This window comes from Lissotriton helveticus, chromosome 2_1 (assembly GCF_964261635.1).
Source record: "Lissotriton helveticus chromosome 2_1, aLisHel1.1, whole genome shotgun sequence".
Lineage (NCBI taxonomy): Eukaryota > Metazoa > Chordata > Amphibia > Caudata > Salamandridae > Lissotriton > Lissotriton helveticus.
In genome coordinates this window covers 715,907,356-715,913,359 of record NC_136059.1, presented here as the reverse complement: position 1 = coordinate 715,913,359, position 6,004 = coordinate 715,907,356, and positions in this window count along the sequence as shown.

Here is a 6,004-nt window from a genome sequence, read left to right as displayed (position 1 = left end):
GGGGTGCCTTTACTGCTCGAACAGCCAGGTCTTGAGCTTCTTCCTGAAGGAGAGGTGGTCTTGGGTCAGGCGCAGGTTGATCGGGAGGGAGTTCCAGGTCTTGGCGGCCAGGTAGGAGAAGGACCTTCCTCCTGTTGTCGCTCTTCGGATGCGCGGGACGGCGGGGAGGGCGTGGCTGGTTGATCTGAGGTGGCGCTTGGGAGCGTAGAAGTTGAGGCGGTTGTTGAGGTAGCTCGGGCCTTGGTCGTGTAGGGCTTTGTGTGCGTGGGTGAGGAGACGGAAGGTGATTCTTTTGTTGACGGGGAGCCAGTGCAGGTCTCTCAGGTGTCCGGAGATGTGGCTGTTTCGTGGGATGTCGAGGATGAGTCTGGCTGAGGCGTTCTGGATCCGCTGGAGTCTCTTCTGGAGCTTGGCGGTGGTTCCGGCGTAGAGGGCGTTGCCGTAGTCCAGTCGGCTGGTGACGAGGGCCTGGGTGACAGTCTTCCTGGTCTCGGTGGGGATCCACCAGAAGATCTTCCGTAGCATGCGCAGGATGTTGAAGCACGACGAGGAGACGGCGTTGACTTGTCTGGTCATGGAGAGGGAGGAGTCCAGGATGAAGCCCAGGTTGCGTGCGTGGTCCGTTGGTTTGGGTGCGGTGCCCAGGGCGGGGGGCCACCAGGAGTCGTCCCAGGCGGAGGGCGAGGAGCCCAGGATGAGGACCTCCGTCTTGTCTGAGTTCAGTTTCAGGCGGCTGGTCGTCATCCACTCGGCTACATCTCTCATCCCTTCGTGTAGGTTGGCTCTGGCGGCGGCGGGGTCGTTGGTCAGGGAGAGGATCAGTTGGGTGTCGTCGGCGTAGGAGATTATGTTGAGGTTGTGTTGGTGTGCGATGGCCGCGAGGGGGCTCATGTAGACGTTGAAGAGGGTGGGACTCAGCGAGGATCCTTGAGGGACGCCGCAGATGACTTCGGTGGCCTCTGACTTGTACGGTGGTAGGCGGACTCTCTGTGTTCTTCCGTTGAGGAAGGAGGTGATCCATTCCAGTGCCTTCTCCTGGATTCCGATGTTGCCAAGGCGCTGCACTAGGGTGCGGTGGCAGACAGTGTCGAATGCCGCGGAGAGGTCCAGGAGGATGAGGGCCGCTGTTTCTCCGTTGTCCATCAGGGTTCGGATGTCATCGGTGGCAGCGATGAGGGCGGTCTCGGTGCTGTGGTTGGCTCGGAAGCCAGACTGTGAGGGGTCGAGGGATCCATTCGTCTCGAGGAAGGCGGCCAGCTGTTTGTTGACGGTCTTTTCGATGACTTTGGCCGGGAACGGGAGGAGCGAGATGGGACGGTAATTCTTGAGTTCGGTGGGGTCCGCTGTAGGTTTCTTGAGTAGAGCGCTGAGTTCGGCGTGCTTCCAGCTCTCCGGGAAGGTGGCGGTGTCGAAGGAGGTGTTGATAATGTCCCGCAGGTGGGGTGCGATGACAGCATCGGCCTTGTTGAAGACGTGGTGAGGGCAGGGGTCGGTCGGAGATCCGGAGTGGATGGAGTTCATCGTGCGGATGGTGTCTTCGGTGCTGATCGGAGTCCAGGCGCGGAGGGTGGTGGTGGGGGGCGTTGGTGCGGTCATGGGGAGCGTTGTTTGTGTGCTGAAGCTGTTGTGTATGTCGGCGATCTTGTTGTGGAAGTAGGAGGCGAGGGAGTTGCAGAGGTCTTGCGATGGGGTGATGTCGTTGTTTCCGGCGTTGGGGTTGGAGAGCTCTTTCACGATGTTGAAGAGTTCCTTGCAGTTGTGTGCGTTGTTGTCCAGCCGGTCCTTGTATGCATTTTTCTTGGTGGCGCGGATCAGTTGGTGGTGTTTCCGGGTGGCGAGCTTGAGGGTGGTCATGTTGTCCATTGTTGGTTCCCTTCTCCATACTTTCTCGAGGGCTCGGCAGTTCTTCTTGGAGCTCTTGAGTTCGTCGGTGAACCATGGGGCTTTTCTGCTGCCGGGTCTGCTGGGCGGGGTCCTCAGAGGGGCGAGTTCGTCCGCGCAGTTGCTGATCCACTTCGTGAGGTTGTCGGCGGCCTGGCTGGGGTTCGTTGAGCCGGCCGGAGGGTGCTGGCTCAGGGAAGCGGCGAGCTGGTCGGCTGTGATCTTGTTCCAGCTTCTTCGGGCAACCTGTTGCTGGTGGTGGTGGATCGTCGTTCTTTTGAAGGTGAAGTGGACGCAGCTATGGTCCGTCCAGTGGAGTCCTGTTGCGTGGCTGAAGGCGATGTCTTTGCTGGATGAGAAGACGGCGTCGAGTGTGTGTCCGGCGAGGTGGGTGGGGGTGGATACCAGCTGCTTGAGTCCGAGGTTGGCCAGGTTGTCGAGCAGGGTGCTGGTGTTGCGGTCGCTGTTGTTCTCCAGGTGGAAGTTGAGGTCCCCCAGGAGGATGTAGTCGGCGGAGGGGAGGGCGTGTGGGCTGATGAAGTCGGCGATGTCCTCGCTGAATCGTGTGCGTGGACCCGGGGGTCGGTAGATCAGGGTGCCTCTGAGGGTGGTCTTTGGGTCGGTGTGGATCTGGAAGTGCAGGTGTTCGGCGGTGGTTAGTGTGTCGTCGGTGTTGGTCGTGATGCGGATGGTGTCCCTGTGGATGATGGCGATGCCTCCTCCCATCTGGTTTGAGGTGCGGTCCCTCCGGGAGATCTTGTAGCCCTCTGGGATGGCGATGGTGATGTCGGGCGCTGAGGAGGCGTTCATCCAGGTCTCCGTGAGGAAGGCGACGTCAGGGGCTGTGGTGTCGAGGAGGTTCCAAAGTTCGACGGCGTGTCTGTGGACGGAGCGGGTGTTGAGCAGGATGCACTTCAGGTGGTTGTTGCTGGTGTTCGGCTTGGTGAGTGCTGGTGCAGGGTAGTTCCGGATGCAGGTGAATTTGCAGGCGTGGCAGCTGAAGGGTCCGTGGGTGTACTTCGGGGTGGCTCGGTGGCATCCCGGGATGCCGCCGGTGTTGAGTGCGATGAGTTCGGCGGCGTTGTAGGTTCGTCGGGTCGGCTTTCGTCGGTGGGGGCCAGGCGTCCTGGCACTGGGCGCGGTCCAGGCGCAGACGGGCTTACCTTTGGCGCGCCTTCGGCGCACAATCGGCGCGCCCGCTGCGCGTCAACGCTGCGCGTTCGCACGGTCGCCATATATGGCGAAGTGCGGAGCAGCTGGGAGGCGGGAGCGGGGAGGGTACAGAAGGCAAAAGGGGCGGGGTAAGCGGCGGTGGCGGGAAGCGGGGAGCGGGGAGGGGGGACGAAGGGGCTGGCGCAACAGGCAAAACAGGAGGAAAAAAACACCAAATTACAGGGAGACAGGCACCAATAACAGCAAACAGTAATCACAGCAAAACGACGGGGGCAGGTCGCGGACCACGCCATATGTTACCGAAAATTCACAAACATCCAACTAATCCACCGTTCGACCCATCGTGGCAGGATGCGGCTCCATTCATGAACCTGTAGAACATTACATAGATCATCACATGCAACCGTTGGTACAATCATGGACCACGTACATCAAGGACACCACAGATTGTCTTCTCAAACTTTCAGCGGTGAGTCATCTGGTCAAGGAAGTAACCTTATTTTGTACTATAGATGTAGTAGCCTTATATACATCCATTGCCCACATGGAGGGCCTGGAAGCCATGGAGTGGAGATTGTTGAACTCAGACTTGGATCAGGATTTAGGAGTATTGTTATTGGAACTATTGCACTTTTCACTGTACCACAGTTACTTTTCCTGGAAATCTCAATACTTTCTACAACGCACGGGGACATCCATGGGTTTCCCTGGAGCGCCATCATACGGGAATACATTTATGGCTCACTTTGAAGAAGAACACATCTTAAACAATCTGACTTGGAACATACATACGCTGTTGTTCTTAAGATTCATCGATGATATTCTTATCATGTGAAGCGGGAGCAGAACAGAATTGGAAAACGCCATACTGGAGATCAATAAAAAAAAACAAGAATCAATTTCACGCACAACATACAAACTGAGCGGATTCAATTTCTAGACATAGAGATATATAAAACTTCTCAAGGCATTTCGACTACAGTCTTTCGGAAATCAACAGATGTCAACAATGCTCTGTATCACACCAGTGCTCACCCCAGAACGCTTAAAGATCATCTACCCACGTCACAATTGATACGCATAAAACGAATCTCATCGGATCCCCAACACTGTGCAGACTTGACACAAGAGCAAATTGAACGATACAAACAACGAGGATACCCCAAACAAGTATTAGAGAACGCACAAGAAAAGGTAGCACTATTGGATAGAATAATGTTGCTCAGCCCTTCAAAAAAAAACACGAAAGAACGCATGGTATTCATCCTAAAACAATCTGTTCAAGCTAATACAATTAAACGTATCATCAGACAAAGATGGGATATGCAAATGAACCAGACTTTGAGAATTTATTCAAGGATACTCCTATCTTTGCCCATACCCGCTCGAAGAATCTAAGAGAGCTGTTGAAACACAAACGGACACTGAGTCACAATAGATACAAAGGCATGAACAAATGTTATAATTGTGGACAATGCAGCAATGTGATAGTCGGAAATTCGTTTTCGCATCCTAAAACAGGTCAAAGCATCAAGCTGAAACACAATGCAGACTGTAATACCATGGGAGTAATTTATGCCATCCGTTGTCCATGTGACCTGGTATACGTCGGCAGAACATTTAGAAAAATCAAAACAAGAATCATAGAGCACAAAAGCATCATACGCAATCGCCACATGTCATCCAGTCTAGCAACAGATTGGATACAACAGTCACATAACATTCCACAGCTTCGTTTCACAGTGCTAGAAAAGGTTGCGTTTACAACAGGCAAGGAGTCTCACACTCTGTTAGTTAGAAGAGAAACATTTTGGATAAAATTTCTAGGCACAATGAGTTCGAGGGGACTCAATGACCAGTATGAACTATTGTGTTTTCTATGATTGAAAACGAATGTTATCCAGTCTCTTCAAAACATGCAAAGAAGGGCAAGGCTATGATTTTTTTACTGTTTATGGAACGTTTATCATGTATAACTTCGATACTTCTCAATTAGATGTTATTATTGAACTGCAGAAACATGGTTTAGGTAATTCATAGAACTAGAAGAATCATGGATGAGTTGATACTTGCTATCACAGCAGTACCATAGTAGACCGCAGGGTCATGAGTTATTGTAAAGGATTGGCACACATAAATCCGACTTTCATCAATTTCTATCAGCACTGGCAATTCACGTATACGCACACAATAACTCGTGATAAACACCGTACACTTTTGTTGGCTCCTAGACTTTTTATATTTTTTATACTTCTCATTTTATTCGCACAAAATCACCCGTGATAAACATCGTACACTTTTGTTGGCTCCTAGACCTTTTTTATTCGCATTACTAACAGTTGGGCTTGTGATCAATAAAGACACATGATCACATGATGACGTTCCCCCTACACCTTCCATTATAATGGGACATTTAAATAGATGCACACTGTTACTCGCGATAGCAATTCACATACTGTGATTAGTAGGCAATGATAAATGTGTTTGTCACTCGCTCAGTCAATAAAGTTTTTCAACGTCCCGGCCCTTTAAATACCAGGAGAGGCCACACCGGATGTTTACACCGGAAGCCAGGGACATCGCGCGTTTCTGAATACACACAGGAGGTAGGCACCCCACGCCATTAGCACGTTTCTATGTATCCTACTATCTGAAAAATAACCATTCGTTAAACTCAGCTGCCTGACATTCAGGTTTTGAGAACACTTTCCAACAACGCACGCAGAGAGTCGACGGACGCCGTCAGCGGGGTCATTTGGGTAAGGTCACTTCCATAGTACCAGTTTTCGGACATTATTTTACTGTTCTACTTCGTTTCGAGGGTGTTAATTAATAAGTGTACACGTTTTTAGAAAACTTTCCGGAAGTCAAGTTCTTTGACATAAGAGTCGTTGACTAATTTCCATATACGCCTATCTTGACGTGTTTCTGAAGGATTCATACACTCAAG